Source organism: Lonchura striata, chromosome 3 (genome assembly GCF_050655825.1).
Source record: "Lonchura striata isolate lonStrDom1 chromosome 3, ASM5065582v1, whole genome shotgun sequence".
Lineage (NCBI taxonomy): Eukaryota > Metazoa > Chordata > Aves > Passeriformes > Estrildidae > Lonchura > Lonchura striata.
Genome location: NC_140705.1, coordinates 99030757 through 99048210, shown reverse-complemented (window position 1 = coordinate 99048210; position 17454 = coordinate 99030757). Strand labels below are relative to the sequence as shown.

General features: G+C 48.3%; 1 long non-coding RNA gene across 1 annotated transcript; it reads right to left on the bottom strand.

The window, feature by feature from the left end:
* Nucleotides 1-9571: 9571 nt before the first annotated feature.
* LOC116183456 (uncharacterized) lies at nucleotides 9572-17033 on the bottom strand. Its single transcript, XR_004148090.3, has 3 exons — nucleotides 16368-17033; nucleotides 14713-15856; nucleotides 9572-10354 (listed from the first exon to the last, which is right to left on the bottom strand). It is a non-coding gene; the product is annotated as an uncharacterized LOC116183456 (long non-coding RNA).
* Nucleotides 17034-17454: the final 421 nt, after the last annotated feature.

Sequence of the window (17454 nt, the reverse complement as noted above, 5' to 3'; positions counted from 1 at the left end):
TAAGGAGGTGCTGTTGTCCATCAATACCAAAAATGCCCTCTTTGTCAGATAAATTACACCATTCACTATTTCCTGAAAAACAAATGTTCTTGTTGGTTCTAGCATTCAGTTCCTTTCGTGCTTTCCAGCTCTTCAGTGAGAAGAAATCTGATGCTATATGATCATAGAACAGGGAAGTAGGTTTCTTTTTAACGAAGAGAAGTAGGACCTAAGATGTTTCTTCTACGTATTCATTGCAAAGGCAGGGAAAACTAAGGAAAAGTGACACCCAAGTACCATCTGCAGTCAGATTTAGGGTGAATGTTCTCAAAAACTGTTCTGTCTCACACAGACATATTCTGGACTTGAGCATTTTGTCCAAAAAATTGATCAAGAACTGCTGAAAAAGGAAGAGAAACCTAAACCAGGATAGTCCTCTAGATCCCTGAGTCCAGGGCAGGTACATTGTATTTCTGAGGCTGCTTTAAAATCCAAGCCAGCCTCTCTTGACCTATTTCAGTACCTAAACTAAAAGAGGGTAATAACACTAAGTCCTCTCACCCGTTTCTTTCCAGATAGTGTTCATTTTCACAGGTGGCACCAGAGACTATTTCTTAAAGCATTTCATTACTTTGGCCAGCCTGGAAGGTTTCCCTTGGCACCCCCAGATGTAGGAGCAGGATAAATATATCCAGTGCTACACTGATAAGCAAACTCTTTGAAATAACCTAGATCTCAGCACGTGTGCATATTCATACATAAGCAGTAAGGCACATCCAGCATTAGCCTGCACAGAGCACATCAGGTAACGCAGCACAAGTGCAGAAAGCCAGTATAAATGAGCCTTGATCAAACAGTTTCTACTTCATTTATTTTTGCCCTGCTCTGACTGGTGTAACTTATAATTAGTCTCTGCCGGCTGTGCTGTGGTACCAAAGAATGGTGGATTAGGGAGAAACTCTAGAATTTCTCCATAACTTGACAAGTTATAACCTGAAAAACTACACTTAGTCCATTAAAGATTTTTCACAGTGACATTTTAGTGCAGCTAGGGAAATATGCCACTGTGCCATTTATCATTTTCAGGCCATGGACAGTGGAACGGAGGTTGCTATGAAGAACAAAATAAAATAGATTACACGTATAGAAGTGAGGTGAAGAATACTGATAAATATACACTACTGAATGTCAGCAAATGTCACTTGAGAAGCCATTTGCAGCTACCAGAACAGCCCTGCAAACCAGCAAAAGTAGCAAAACCAGGCGAAACAAGTTGGGTGTACTCACTTCCACATGAATAAGCAATAAACCTCTCTGAAGTTACACCAGAAAGTTGTTAAACTTGATAGATGAATCTTTTCCAAATGGTTCTGTCGAACACTGTATGTGGCTACAAAGGACTCGGGATGGTTTAAAGTGAGAAAGAGAAAGCATTGCTGAGAATGCAACAATTGAAGCATTTTCTTTCAAACATTTATATTCTGCTTTGTATTAAAGGGACAGTATGAACAAAGAAGTGATTCATCAGACCACTTTTTCACCCATAGGGCTGCTCTTTTTTTTTTGTCTGAACTTCACTGTCAGAACTATTGCATTACTACCCTTTCTCCTTTAAATACATTTGCCACTCTAGCAACAGGACTTAGAGTTAAATCAGTTTGGGTTTGGTAGGCAGAAACATTGCAAATTAAAGCTTTTCTGCCAAAAAACTTTTAACAGTAGCTATCTACCATGCCATCTAAGTGTAAGTGAAAGACCTGCAAGACATCTATCTTTGCAGCAGCATCTGAGCTGTAGATCTATGGATCAGCTCCATTTTGGGTTATAGACATGCTGGCCTAGAAAAAGCCCTCCTAGTGAAAGTTACAATACTTGAGCAACAATATAAAGATTCCTTCAGGCTTATTTGAATCTGTGCTGTCTGCAGCCTCTTGAACCACTGTTCTTCATTGATAATAAAGTGAAGATCTTTGACTCAAAAAAAATCTCCCAGGAAAAAAATAGGAGGGAGTTCTTAAAACTTCAGAAACTCTGAACTCTGCTTTTATATTTAATTTTCCATGAGATTCTTCCTCCCAAATTCTAGTTTATTTTAGCAAAATCAGAGACAGCATGCATCATTTTGATTTCATGAGACTGTTATCCCCAGGCATCACACTCATGCAAATTTCAGATCAGTTTTGTTTTCATTAGTGAAAAGCAGCAATGTGGATCACATAAATGGTGTCACACAGGAACTCCTTTATTCAAAATATTTCATACATGCTAAGATATGCTGTTTGTACAACTATTTCTGTCAAACTTCTCACCATATGTTCATGTAAAAGCTATAAACAACCAGCCCTACAATGGCATCCTAAATCCAAAGAGTTTAAATCTTTGAAGAGAACAAATTTCTTGTACTTACAAATCCTGTAGATGGAGTATGGGTGAACCTTCCTTTCTTGGGCAAGATGTTTATACAGTGAATTTTCTTTGTACTAGTCTTCACTCTATTCTTGCACAATCAAAAGTGATCTTTATTGGTCAAACCAAACACTTTATTAAATTAAGTGTAAAGCCTGGTTTAGAAATTAACAATGAAAATTGGAAAACAAATATTAAACAGATGGGTTGAACTTTCCTGAACCGCTCTCCGTCTCTCTCCCCCCGATTCTTTGAAAACTGAAGTAATCTTTGAGGCAAAACAAGCATTTGACAACATCTGTTATACAGACATTCTCTAGATGTTGTGCTGCTTCTTTGGTCTTGTTTTGAATCTCTCTGTCAATTTGAATGCACGCAACAATCTCTAGGAGTGATGCTCACTCACAAGCTGAGAAGGCAAGGACCGTGTGGGATGCAACAAAAGAGAAAAGATCTATCATTTGTTACCTAATCATGCAAAACTTCTCTTTTTACCAAAAGGATAGAGTTTGGTGAAAAGCACGAGAAAGTTTATTTATAATTTATAGTTGAAATAATAAGCCTAACATTTTTTCAGAAATTCTGAGGGGTAGTGTATTTGCACACACTTGTCTTCAAAAGAGACAAAAATACAGTTTCTTAAACGGTATTTGAAAAGTAGAAATGCTTGGCCTAGAGATTTTAAATAAATTCTTGAACAAATAGGCAGCACATGAATAAATATGCTGATTGTGCGACAGGCACTGAAAAGAAACTTCTGGTTAGCAGCCTGCTTAACCTCGTGAATGGTTTAGTCCTTCCTTCCTCCATCCTAAGCATGAAAGCTGCTATCCACACCCCAGACTTGATCTAAACTAGTGAATGTGATAGAGAGGTGCCTACTGATGCTGGATCAGGCCTGGCAGCCTCTGTGGGCCTGAATCAGCCCAATCAGCCCAATCAGCCCAAAGCCAACCTGTGCTTCCCCATGGCCAGAAGTCCTTCCAATGCAGATGTTAAGGTATGTGCTAAATATTTGAATTGCTTGAGCAGACAGCCCTGGCCCTTTGAAAAAAAGTAGAAATTTTGGCTGAATAAAACAATACAGGTTTTGCTTTGGTACAGATGGTAATAATGAAGAATCACAGTTTCTGTTATCAGGCTTTTTGATACATTTGTCTGAGTAAAAGGAACATTTAATTCTAAAGGGCAGGGGAAGAAGATTGTAAGTTTTTGCCCTTTTTTATTTTAATGACTAAACATTGTAATGCTAGCTAAACACAAATTCTTGTCTGTTAATAGGTTCTTCTAGTTTGTAATAAATAGGAATGCTAATGACTAAAATTTGGTATTTGGTATGCATTAGCTTTTGTAAGTCTTTTCTTTATAGGCTTCATTGACATTCAATATGGCAAGCTTCCTTTGAAACATATTTATAAAATAACTACAGTGTAATTAAACCAACAAAGCCATCTTTTAAGTAAGCTTAATAGCTCCGTTTTTCATTCTGTAAAATTTTTATTTTAAGGAGGAAAATAGTTATACTCAATTCTATTCTATATTGCATTTTGAATGTAATATTTTCTTTCCATTTGCAATCTGTGCATATCTAATTCTTGACAACTGTGATTATTAATAAATGTGCATGAAAAACATGCTTCAGAGATTCTTCCACAAGAATATTTTTTGTTAATGAGAACTAAAACATATCTTGACAAAGACAATATGGGTAATATACATGTGTATATATACATATTTCAGTAGCTAATGGTGGTGTAGTTAATACAGAAAAATGGATTAATAGATGTGGCAGGTAATACTCGAAGTGGATGCTATTTGATAAATGTAACTAAAAATATTTTAATTATATGAAAGCAATAGGTAAATAAAAGCAATTATATTTAATTTAGCTTTCAGCTTGTGAGCATTTTCTGTAAGCTTTAATAGAGGAGATAGCCTGTGCAGAAGGCTAATGGTATAGCCCCTGCTAACATTACTCATTACGGTTTCTAAGCAGTACTTATTCTGAGGTATTTCTCTGGAAGACTACAGTGTTCTTCATAAGGGTACTTGGAGCCTGATAAGTCTAATTCATAATAACATCTACCTCATTCAGAAAATTAAAGTTTACAGAGTCCTCGGCAGTTTGAAAATCTTTGTAGTATTTAGAACCACGATCCTGTTTACTTAAGGACAAGGTGAAAAGTGATAACTTGCATTGTAATAAGTAAAGTAGAACCTCATAACAGTTTCTTAAACACTGTCCTCTACAGGCACAATAATATTGAGACCCCATTTACGGTATGATGAATAAAAACAGTTGACATCATTGTTATAACCTTTATTTAAAACTGTTACCAAGGTTACTAATTACCATCGCTGTGTGCAACAGGTCCCTCTGAAGCAGTATCTTTACAGATGAACTGTAATGTGTAGGGCTATAAGAAAAGGCATAAGGGATTATGCACGGGCAAAAATGCTGAAAACCGCACAAACACATCTACATCATACGGTGCATCACTTTGCAAACCTCCTCTTTCGATGCTGAAATACACAATGCGGCTTTTTTTGTTTCATTCGAGCATTTAGAGAGATGTTAACTGTGCCCTGAAGTGGCTTCACAAATGTCGGGGAGCAGAGAAGGTAGGGACTACAGTGACCAACAAAACCTGCTGATTCTGGAAAATGTTCTCACCTCTTCGCGGGGCACCTGGTACACGGGGAAATCTGCCTGCATTGCGTTAGGCAAGACTGCAGGGAGAGAAGACGGAGCTGGCGGGGCACGGCCCGCAGCCCCGGGCCCGCACCGCCTCCGGCGCGGGGAGCTCGCCCGGGGTGAGCCGGTGCTAAAGGGAAAGAGGGGCGGCAGGTGACGTCCCGCTCCCCGCCGGCCACCACCCCGCTAAGTCACACACCCTGCCCGCAACTTCATGACACAAATCCGGGCTCTTAAAGTCTTTGCGACTGATCGTACTCGCTCATTTATAAATCATGATCTCCATATAGATGCATAACAACAACATACCAGAAGTGTTTGGGGAGAAATCCGATTAAAGTCTATAGCTTTTTTCCCCCCTCTCTCCCGGAGCAAAAGTCTTGCCACAGGTCAGCTGTCGCGGCCGGCCCAAACTGCGGGGTTAAAGGGAAGAAAAGGCTCCGGGCTGGCCGCTTCCCCGCGGGCGGCGGGAGGGGGCTGCCCGGCCCGCTCGCCCTGCCGCCCCTTCGCTCGCCCGGCCAGGGACGGAGGGAGGGAAGGAGGCTCGGCCGGGCATTTTGGGGGAGGGAGCCGCCGGCCTGGCTCGAGCGTGAACTCTGCTCCCGGGACCGATTTCCCCCGGCGCCAGCATCCCCGGGCGGGGGCGTGGGGCCGCCCCGCTCCGCCTGGACCGGCCCGGCCTGGAGTGGCGGTGACGCAGGACCGTGCTTTGCTTTCCTCTTTCGGGCGATTTAGGGGAACTAGAAAAACAAACATCGGGCCGTTTCATGAAACCGTGGAGAAAACTCCGAAGGGAATGAGAGCGGGGCACATCCTTTTAGAGGAAGGACAAGGGTTCTCTGAGGAGGGAAAACAAAAGATGACAGTGGTGGCTGTAACCCCACCATGAACCAGGGACCTTCTGGCCATGCTCGGAGAGCTAACCTCCCCGGACTTCCCATTACCTCTCCATGACACTTCACTAATGCTCACACAATGGCCAACTGAGCAGTTTAAGTAAAGATATTTTAACCTGAACTAAACATTGTCTCCAGACAATAGGATGCAAAGCAACATCTGGTACCACACATAAACAATGCTGTGCAACAGCATATGCTCGACGTCTGGAAGTTTATGTCAACGCTAAGCATTCGAGTAGGCTGTCGCTGCTCGGCATGAAATCTTAATAAATGGCTGTTTGCTGTGCTTCCGACATGAGCATCTACGATCCTTCCTCTCAGGGCGTCCTCTTCAGGTTGAGATTGCCCGGCAAGACATCTTCGGACCCATCCGCGGCTCTTCCCTCCCGCCCTAGAAGCAGCCCAGCTGTGAGAAATGCCGCGGGGAGAGCCCGTGGACCGGCCTAGGGACAGCACCGGGTTACCCTTTCCCCGCTGTGGCTCCGGCTCGGCCGCCGGGGCCGGTGGAAGCGGAGGACGCTGAATGGCCAACTTCAGGAAAGCGCTTCTTTAAAGAGGAGGCTCTAGGCTAATGAAACAACGGGAGGTGACTATTGCAAACAGCTGTTCCTCATGCATATTTCATTATACAATCAGATAATGCGTCTTACCACCTTCTCAATTATTCACAGATAAACATTTTCAAGACGTTTTGACATCTGTCTTAGGGCCTGCTATTAATTTTGTAATCACTATGGTTAAAAATGTATGGGGATTGCACCTCACAATAACTCGGATTTTTCTTACGGAAAAACTATTGTAAGAGCTCGTCCTAAGCAGATCATCAGGTCAAAGAGAGCCCCGAGATAGAGGGAGCACAGGATCTTTGCCCTGCAGCCCTCGGGCTGCCGCTCCGGGGGGGCTGCGCCGGCCCCTCGCACCGTCCCTGTGTGTCCGGCTGTGCAGCGCCGGGCCCCTCCCGGCTCCCTCCGGAGCTCCCGGGGAGAAGAGATGGGCGGAGGAGGCCGAGGGGGGAAAGAGACTGCACCTTTCCTCGCAGGCAAGCCATAAAAGCGCACAGAAAAGTCGCGTCCGCCTCTTCCGTCGGGCTCTGGGCACAAGCGCTGCCGCCTCTCTCGGCGGGCCAAGGGCGGCCGCGGCTCCCCGGGCCGGCCTGGAAGGGGACACCTGCCCCGCCGGGAGCGTGCTCCGCCAGCTCTCCGGCCAGCGGGCCTGCCGGCCGGGGACAGCGCCACGGCAGCTCCCGTGGCTTCGTTCCCCGCGGAACAAAGCCCGCGGTCCCCGGCCGGGCAGCGAGCTGCGCTCCTGCTTCCTGAGCGTCGGTAAACTTCTGACAGCAAGTTTGTTTCACTGCTGCTGAGCTGGTTGTAAACCCTCAAGGCTCTAGAAAGTCGCAGCATCTAAAAACTGCATATTTTGTCTCTTCCTTGGCTATTATCCCTTTTCTCAAAATAAAGCGCACACCACCTCCAAAATGCAGTTGTACGCGCACAGTAACAGATGTTACACATGAGCATTAAAGGGCAAGTTAAACTAGCAAACGGGAGAATCAAATCTCGACAACTATTTCAGATATTTTATTGATTAAATTAAGCCACTCAGCGCCTTTCCTCCCTCCCCTTCCCCAGGTTACCTCTTTTTAACCTCAAAATCCACACACAATCGGCGCCTTTCATGACCCTCCCCCTCTTCCCTCCCATGCCCAGGTAAGTAGATGGAAACGCTTGCGTACTTCCCCGTCCTGCTACACAAGATCTTGATCACAACTAGTTTCTAAAACTGCGGTCTCGACAGCGATAAGGGGAACAGCTTTTGCAGAGGGAGCAGTACCCGCGCGTGAGCCAGCACAACGAGGGAAAAATTGTATTTTTAGCCTGGCCAGACTCCTCTCCCCGTCCCGCGGGGGCACGGCCAGCGCCGCTGCCCGCCAGTTCCACCAGTTCCCAAAGCGCTGGCTGTCCCCGATCGGCGCATCCCGGCGCATCCCGGCTGCGCGTGGGTTTGCTCTAAAGCCTCAGCCTGAGTCCCGGCCGTGAATTTCATTTTAATCGCGCTGCCAAGTAAAGTGCCGGCACCCAGGACGGCCGGGAGTGTAAAGGCCTTTCTGCCTCGCAGGTGGCGAAAGGCAGAGAAGGATTTGGGAGCAACCAGAAGAGGGGATGCTCTCTGAAAAGGAAATGAGAACTCTTAGTGCTCCTTTCAAAGTATTGCCCACATTTGGAGACCTTGCCTTCTCTTGAATGCTCTGTAAACAGTGAAAGGGTTAGTGATGAGCACTGAGCCTCTGGTTCAGCTCCACCTCGAACCTATTATTTTAAAAGTCAGAAATCGGGGAAATAGGGCTGTGAGTGTGTGGAGGAAAGACCCTTCCACCTCAGCAACATTCATTATATTTTAATGTGAAATGTCAAAAGCCCGCTGGAATCTTTATGCAGCCGTTCTTGAATTGGTTCTGCACTCGCTCAGAGCCGGTCTGTGCCGACCTGGCTCTTAACTTCAGCTCTCTAAGTCCTCGTATAGTTTCAACACTGTTCTTGCAACTTTGCCCCCGCAGAGCCGTCCTGCTCCCCGTCCCTACCCCAGCCTCAAGACGTCCTTCGCCCTATTGATGTGTGCTAGAGCCAAACAGGGCAAAAAGACGAGAATTGTATTCGACAGATGCTGCTCACTCGTGAATAACAGGTTCAGCGCATACGGTATCTCTCGCCATTATCCTGTAAGTTAATATCGAGTAGCAATAGCTGTCTAAATATCAAAATCTATTTATAGAGGATGCAGAGCTATGACCTCTCCATCTGACCTTCAGGAACTGCAGGCTGGAAAACAGGGCACATAAAGAAAGGGGAGTGGGGGGGGGGAAAGGATAAGCCCAGGATTACAATGGAGATTCGTGCGTGGCGGAGTTGGGCTGGGCTGCCTTTGTTCCGAAATCCTGAGAGGACTTGAATCTTTAGGACAGCACCGGCCCCGCGGCCCAGGGGAGGAGCGGCTCGGTCCGGCTTCTCTGTGTCCCTGCCGCGATTGCGGTGCTGCTTCCTCCACTTCTGCATAGCTACAGAAGTTGTTGTCGTCGAGTTTTGGGTGGGGTTGGTTAGTTTTTTTCACAATTAAAAAAAAAAAAGCGCAGAGGGGAAGACAAAAGAGCGCCCTTGACTAAGGAGTAGGTCTCTGTGAGAAGTGAGGGAGCAGAGAGCTCAGTGAAGTGCAGACCCACAGCTTAGGAAATAATTTTCCACCGGGGGAAAGAGCTGCTGGGGGTATTTTCTCATTTTGAGCCTCATAGCCTTTCCAGCACAAACAGGGTGTGTGCGGAGGGAGCAAGGCTTAGGGAGTTTTCCCAGTCCCTCCCCGGCAAGCAGCAGGATGGGGGAAGCTGGGCGCTCTCGGGCGCTGCCCGGGGGTGCCTGGCCCTCGGGCAAGGCGAGTGTCGGGGCCTTGGGCAGGGCCCCCGTGACACCCCGTGCTCTCGGGGATCGCCCCCCGCGCACCCCCTTTCCCAGCGGGCGGGAAGGGGGAGGATGCTCCGCAGGGTCCCAGAGCAGGCATCAGTGTTACAAAGTGCATCCCCTCGAAAAGGGGGGATAGCCGGGGGAGGGGGGTGGGTCTGGGGTGGGGTGGGGGGGGGAGGCTAAGAAGAAAAGAATAATCCCAAAGTACTCTTCTTTTTTTTTTTTTCTTTCTTTATTTCTTTCTTTTTATGGAGCCATCGAGTGCTCGTCCAGTCTGAATTAACAACTGCGGAAAACTAGACTAACTGCGCACCCGCCCTCCCCCCGCCCCAGCCCCGGCTCCCGGCGGTAATATGGCGCCTGCGAGAGAGAGAAGCACTTTTCTCGGTGTTTAGCAGTTGAAATGTGCTCCCCGAAGGTCACACCAGGCGACGCGCCCGTTGGCTGCCGCGCAGGGCCGGGGTGAGGGCTGGGCCGGGCCGGCGGCAGCGCCCGCAGCCCCGACCGCTATCCCGCCGGGGATGCAGAGCGGCTCGGGCAGGTTCCCCACAGCCAAATATGCCCCGGCTAGGCTTTTTCTTCCCCTTTATGTTCTGTGTCTACAAGGGAATAGTACCCCATCTTCCCTCGCTACCTTATTAGAAAAAAAAAAAAATCAAAAACTCCGACCGAAACACCCAACAATCGACCACCTAAACCAAGCCGGTGCTCCGAGGGAGTTATTCCTTGTGTCTGGAAATTAAAAGGTTCAAATTCCTACGTGACCATGTTGAGACACGGGAGCACTGTTCGCAGCTACTTTAAAGCGCCAGTCCCAGTTGGTTTGGAGGTCGGAGCTACTGTTCTTCATTAAGAGAAGTGTAGTTCAGGAGGCAAACTCTGTCCCCGGGGGGTGTGCAGGCTCTCTTGCCGCCGTCTAAGTGCACCTACCAAGGGAAAAGAGAGGCAGGGCTGCTCACCGAGCTGCTTAAATGTTCTCCTCTTTCTGCTGCCGGGGGCTAAGCAAGGAGCAAGCTTCTCTAGCTTTCCGAATAAATTTAGAAAGATGATTTTTAAAAATTGCTGTTCCTGGCATTTGCGTCCCACTTGAGAAAAGTGTCTGGGGAAAAAAAAGGATCTCCCAAACTCTTCCCAACATACTTAGTAATGATCTCCTTTTAAATCTTGGGTCTTGCTACCACATTATTCTCCGTGATATTGCATTCCAAAGAAAATAGACTGGGTATTAGAAGACGAATCCCCTCTTCCTAATGAATATTTACCCTGAGGTCATTACATCTGTAATGGCCCTTGCTAACTTACCTTGCTCCCCTCTTTCTCTGCTAGAGACTGGGATTTCAATCACAATGCCCTCGATTTTAAAGTGCCGTGTACCATTTAATGGCGGGGTGCAGGAGAGGTTAGAATATTATTGACTTCATGCAATATATAAGATGGATGCATTTAAGACTTTTAACTTCTTGTTGCAATGACATGCTGTATTTTTATGAGGTACCTATTATGCAGACAGAACCATTGTGCTGTAGCTGCCTCACAGTTGCTGGATCGTTTCTATCAGATGAAAGATTTTGAATAGTTTTCTTTCAACAATGCATCCTTTTGGTCTTGATACAAAGAACGTAGGCATGGTATACACTTAAACAGCTCTGTCACAGAGCAAGATTAAATAGAGTATATATCGAGCCCTGTCTGCAGTATAATATGTACAGGGAACAGAATGGAGCTCCCTCCGCCGCTGAAGGAGCACATTAAGGTCTCATGTCCTGGGAGCATCTTCCAGGTTTCCCTTATCTCTGCTATTTCGTTAAGCTGTTAAAAATCTTTACAGACGGGCTTTAAAATCGGCTGCTTCTCGCAGGGAGACCGAATTTGATGGCAGGGTCTTTTAACAAAACCTACTGCTGGTGCTCCAGTAAAGGGACAAGTTGCGCTCTATCCAGTCCCCCATCTCGGCCCCCGCGCCTGTCCCGGGCAGGCGGCTTTTTCCTGCCCTGTGGCAGCGGCGAAAGAGGGGCACCGGTTCAGCACAGCCCCTGGCGTGCGTTTGCCCACCCCCGTCCCCACCCGCGGCGGCAGCCCCGGGCCGGGATGCGGGAAGGCGGCGCCCGCGGCCGCCGGTGCCAGGCGCGGGGGGCTGGGGGTGCAGCCCGGGGAGGCTCCGCGCCCGCCGCGACCCCCCTCCGGTGCTCACTCGAGCGACTTGACCAAAGTGCACGTGCTGAGCCCAACTTCCCTCTGCCCAGCTTTGTGCTCTGCGCTGATTGAGTCCCCATATTAAGCTCGAGATCCTTTCTAAGCAACTGCTAAGAAGTCAAGAGCATCCTTGCTTGCTTTCTCTCCGTGGCCTTTCATGCCCTCAATTTGTTATTCCACTGACACTTTTCTTAAAGTTAGCGCCTAGCATTGAAACATTAGCAACAAAAGCCCTGGAAAATCTCTCCCTCCTCACCACTAAATCCTCTAATGGGTCTGTGCGTGTCGAATTTTTATTTGATTTCCAATAATCTCTAGCACTTCAATATTAAACCTACCTCAGCCCAGTACCTCACCTATGGGATATTTTTCAGTGCTGCTTTGGAAAGTACAGACGCTCAGATTTCCTTCCACGTGCACCTACTAATTTATAAATGAGTGTATACAGCTGTCTTCGTGTATATCTGTGTCTCTGTATCTGCAGTAACGCTTTCATTTTGTGTCAAAATAACACATCCTGTCACTCCACGCCAAAAGTATATTTATCGAATGAAATAGCACCGCAAGCTGCATCTTCTTTATCAAACCTTCATTTCTGTTTTACACAATTGTTAAATATCTTTTCATTTCTTTTCCTATTTTAAAATATGTATTACAGTAATTGTTACTTGGAGGTCTTTTGTGTATCTATAGCTCCTTTGATTCATATCTTTTCCTTTCTTTTAATCTTGTTATGAGAAATTATATACACATTTCTCAGGAAATCCAAGGGGCATAACTTGATTAAATAAAAACTCCCTAATCCTCGAGGTTTGCGGCAAATACCAATTTTTAAAGTACACGTTCCTAACACACGGGTTGGGTTTTTTTTGGTTTGTTTTTTTTTTTTTTCTTGAATGAAGATCCCTAAGTCCTCTTCACTTTATTACACGGATTTGGTGAAATGATTCTTCAGGCTCTCTAATTTAAATAAGTTTTAGTGTGAACTAAGAATGAACATTATCCTCTAACCTGAGGTCAAGTGAAGGGTGATTTACATGACAAAGAATAATTCCCATTTTGTCCAATATGAAACAACTTCACCTTCGGCATCATTAAGAAGAGTTTAGCACTTTCAGGGCTTTGGGGGTTGGGTTTTTTTGGTAAATAGTTGGCTATGTATAGCGCAATTTCCCTTTTATAAATCACAATACAAAGGCTGACTTCTTGTGCTCTTGAATTTCGGCATTATTTTTATAGCCTTAAGTAGAGTGAATTTGCACCTGCTGGTATTTAAACTTTAACATATTAGCTGGGGAGGACTTATCAACCCAGAGCACCGCCTCGAAGCAAATTAAGAATCTTCATTAAAGGGGGGGGAGGGGGAGGGGGAGAGGAGATGTGACCATTTAAGACGCTGTCCCGGATCTCTCCGATCTATACAGGTTCCAAGTGGATTATTTGGGGTCTTTACAGCAGCAGAATAACCGCTTTACTCCCCCTCCCCCCGACACATATTCGCTTCCAAATTTCTACTTCTCGCCCGGCACTTTAACCCTCTCGATACCTTCTTACCCTCGGCCTGGAGCAATGCCCTGCAGAGGGAGGTTGCGAAGAGGCAGGGGCAGCTCGACTGCGCTCCCCGTCTCAGCCTCGGCGGCCTCCCGCTCCCACCCCACCTCCCTTTAAGAGCACTTCCCAAAAAAAAAATCAAGTCGTGCTCTTGGTGGTTTCTTCTCTCTCTTTTATGGTCACTCTGAGCTGAGCTTGCTCCCTCTCCTCGTCTTCCTCACATTCACATACTCACACGCACACTACAGGAGCCCGTGAGGAAGTGATCTTAATCTAAATATCAAACTTACCGTCCGGAGGATCCTGCCTTGGGGAAGTTCTGCTCTGTTGGGTCTCAAAGTTAGAGAAACCACCGTCATCCCTCATTAAGAGCCCAGGTCTCGGGGAGAGGGGCTGCTGGCGGAGGGCCACGGGCGGGGAGCTGAGCTCCCCAGCTCTGCCCGCCCGGCGGTGCCGGCTCTGTGCCCCGAGGGGACCCAGACCCCGCATGCGGCCCCGGCGCTCTCGGGACGGGGCGCCCCGGGATTCCTCCCGTGGGCACGGGCGTGCGCACCTAGCCGCGGCTCCGAGGGGATCCGCACGCTCCCCGCGGCGGGAGGGGGCCCCGGGGCAGCGCACCGGCTCTGCCCGGCAGCCAGCTTCCTTGCGGGGATGGAGGGGTGGTAGTGTGCTTGTTCACAGCTACACCGGGAAAGTGGGAGCATTTCGTGTTTACAACCGGCTCCGGCTTGTATTGGTGAGATGTAGTTCAAGCAGCGCTCCTGTGTGTCGCGGGCTCTTAACTGGAGCTTTGCTCAGTCATTGAGAGCAATAGAAAGTATATGGAAATCAATATATAGACAGTGTGGAGGGCAGATAATGGATTCGAGTCAGTGAGTGTTATAATCTGCATTATGGGCTTCCTATTGTTTAGACTGAGCACAAATTTCCAAAGGGTGAAGTGTTGGGTTTGGGTCCCCCCCCCTTCTTCTTCTTTTTGGAGGGCTTTGTGTGTATAGGGGGAGGGGGAGTGTTAAATCCTCCAGCCACAATTATCAGAGTACACCCACTCCCCCCTTCCCGCCCGCCCCATCTGATTTTAAAGGTAGTGCTTTCACGGCGAAGCTAATGACTTTCATTTAATTGAACATGCCCTGATGTAGCGGATTGTTCTCGCAGCCCTACGCCTTTGTTGCTTTTGGGGGGAAATAAAGCTAATCAAACCTTTTGTCACGGCCAAATTCTCCCTCAGGGTCTCCCAAACATTTGTTTGAATAATTCACCTCAAGAATTGAAAATACTAATTGATTTTAAAATGCCAGCCCGGAGGGACGGGGAGGTGGGGGGTTGGGGTGGGGGGAGCCTGGAAATTAGAGGCGAAGAGCAAACGTCTACCTGCCAGCAGCGAAGCCTCCGCAGTCGCTGCCCCCGCCGGTAGCCGCTGCCGGGCTGAGCCCCCCCGCAGGCTGCGGTGCCCCCGCCGCCGCCGGCCGCACTCTCCGCTCCGTCCCCTCCCTCGGCCTCTTCTCCCCCTCCCCACCGCCAAACTGCGCCTGGTCACCTTGGTCCCGGATTCTCCGCTAAAGTGCCGGCGGTGGCAGGGGTGGGCTCCGCCGGGCGGGGAGGGGATCCCGGTCCGGGCGCCTCGGCCCCATTCAGAGAAGAATTTTGATGCGATTCATTAGAAGTAACGAGTTGACATAAGGTAAATCTACATCGAGGGGGCCTTTCTTTGAGTGCATGGGGAAGCTTCATTAACCATCGCTAACAAGGCGTGCAAATGCTCTGATTGGGCAGCTTTCTTGTAACGCCAAGGCCTTAGCAGGATGCCCACCTAATGAGGGTCACTACAAGAGACTGATAAAATATTCAAATTTTCCGTCGCACCAGGAACTTTGTACTAAAGGAGAAAGTTGAGACAACTGTGTGCTTGTTTACCTTGGGAAGGCACACTCGGGGGAGAAGGCATCTGGCTCTGACATCTCCATCTCCGAGAGAAGCCCCGAGCTGGATGGTCGCTGTTTTATGGACGTTTATTTGCAAAACTCGTCAACAGATTTTCCCCCGCCTTCTCTTCTCCCCCCCATTCTAATTGTGTTTCTCTCGGATTTAATGTACTGATTAATAAATAACCTGTCTGCGAGGTTCCACACTTTTCTTCGCTTTTCTTTCCTTCTTTTTTTTTTTTTTTTCTTGAAGATTTATTAAAATCAGCCTGATGGCTTTAATGACACGTCAATCATTTCGAAGTTGCTGCTTGTTACTAATATGTCAGACTCTGTACACATCACCGCTACTTTCCTCTCCGCAGCATTTAAAGCCTGTCCCCTCCTCCCCCCGCAATTTGTTTCTTCAAGTTTTCATCGCTAGGTTACGATTTCTAATTAGAGCTAAGTATTTCACTTAATATTTAATTTAGACGCCAAGCACATATATCATACCTAGATCAGTCAATCAAGTGTCCCTTGTTGATAATGCTACATCATTAAGAGTTGTGTTTAATTCGGGAGCAAGAGATTGTACGGCTGCTTCTGCTGCAGAGCAGGTAACTTTCGACTGGCGGGAGCTGCCAGCAGATCCAGAGGGATGGGGGAAAGCAGTCCAGCCCAGCCGGGAGGCAGCTGCGGCTCCCTCACCTTCTCGGGAGAGTTTTCTGCTTCCCAAGCCGTCGTCTCACTCTGAGGCGAGCTGCATTCCTTTTCTCACTTTTTGTTTTAAAAAAGAGTAATTAAAAATTTGTTGGTATTTCACGTTTCCCTCATCCAGCCTCAGGGTTTATGCAAAATACATCTTGGGAGGGGTCCCCGGAAGTTTAAATTGGAAGCTGAAGCAGTATTTTGGAACACTAGTTAAATACCCCCTCGACTTCTTAAGCCAATCCAAGCAACTAAAAAAAACATCACTTGCCACTTGTTTGTTATCACGACCTGTACAGCACACACCGCATCCACAGAGCTCTCTTACGGGAGCCGGATGGGCCACATCTTACACACCCATCAAAAGTGCATTCATTTATCCCGGGAAATCGTGACTAAAGAAAGAGAGGAAGAAAGAAAGAGGAAAGGAAGGAAAGAGGAAGATAGATGTGTTTTTAAAGATAGCATCCGCACAAATTGCTCAGCGCTTGCCCCTGAAGACTGACAAAAAATCCTGTTAAATCGTTGTATTAATAATATAAATAGCTTAACAAGACCAACGCGATGGGTTCTCCTTTACCTGCCCTGGCTCTCCCTTTCTCCCCCCTTTTGGCTTCCCCCTCGCCGCGACCGCAGTGCTGCATTTTCCTCTCGCCGGTACCTCGACCGCTACGCCCCAGCCCCGTCTGAACCACTGCCTCCCCCTGATAAAAAAAAAAAAATAATCAGCGCTTGCAAGCGTCGACTGAGTCACTCCCGAGTCAGGATTAAGGGGCACTAACTAGGCAGCAGAAAATCGCAGCCTCCTGGGAGCGTCCATCAAAACAAGCAGTGAAATAAAAGAGCTTCTCTCTCTGCTTCCCTTCCCCAGAAAAGTCCTTCAGGTTGGCAGCCCGACACACACGCACACGCACACAACTTCGTACGGCTCCCTCCACAAGAGAGCACTGGCTTGTCCGGGTTTGTTTAGGGGGAGGTTTTTGGGGAGAAGGGGAGGGTTGCTCCCCTGCCCTTCAGAGCCACATGTCATTCTAGCAGCTGAAACAATAAATCATGTGGGACCAAGTAAGATTGACTGGAAACGGACGGCAGGTTCCCCGGCCTGGAGAAGACGGCCATCGTCAGAGCAGAGGGACCCCGCCTTCCGCGGCCCCGGACCCCGGGCCCCAGCGCGGGGGTGGGGAAGCGCCGGGGGGAAGGAGGGGGAGGCCGCGCACCCCCTGGACGCTTCCCCGCGGGACCTCCGCCTGCCCGTAACAAACTTACAGGATCCGGAAAGGATTTCCCCAGCCGAGAGGGCAGCCTCTGCCCGGCCCCGTCCGCCGCCGCCGCCGCGCTCCCGCTGCCGCCGACCGCGCCCGGCTCCGCGCCCGGCGGGGCGCCCCGCTGCGCGCGCCGCTCCGCGCCCGCGGCTGCGCCCGCCCGGCGGCGGCGGCGGCTGGGCGCCCGGCGGGTCCGGGCTCGGCATTAGCCGATCCCATTGACAGTTTGCAGCCAGCAGCTGCAGTCATTAAAAGCCATTTACACCCTGGCCTCCTCACACAAAGCTGGAGCGCCAACAATTATCTGCTTGCACATTTCAGGACATGAGAGTGTGTCCCTAACAGGCTTAGGGGAGCGCTGAATCCCCGGCCGGGCTGGGCAGGCGCAGGTTCTGCTCCCCGAGG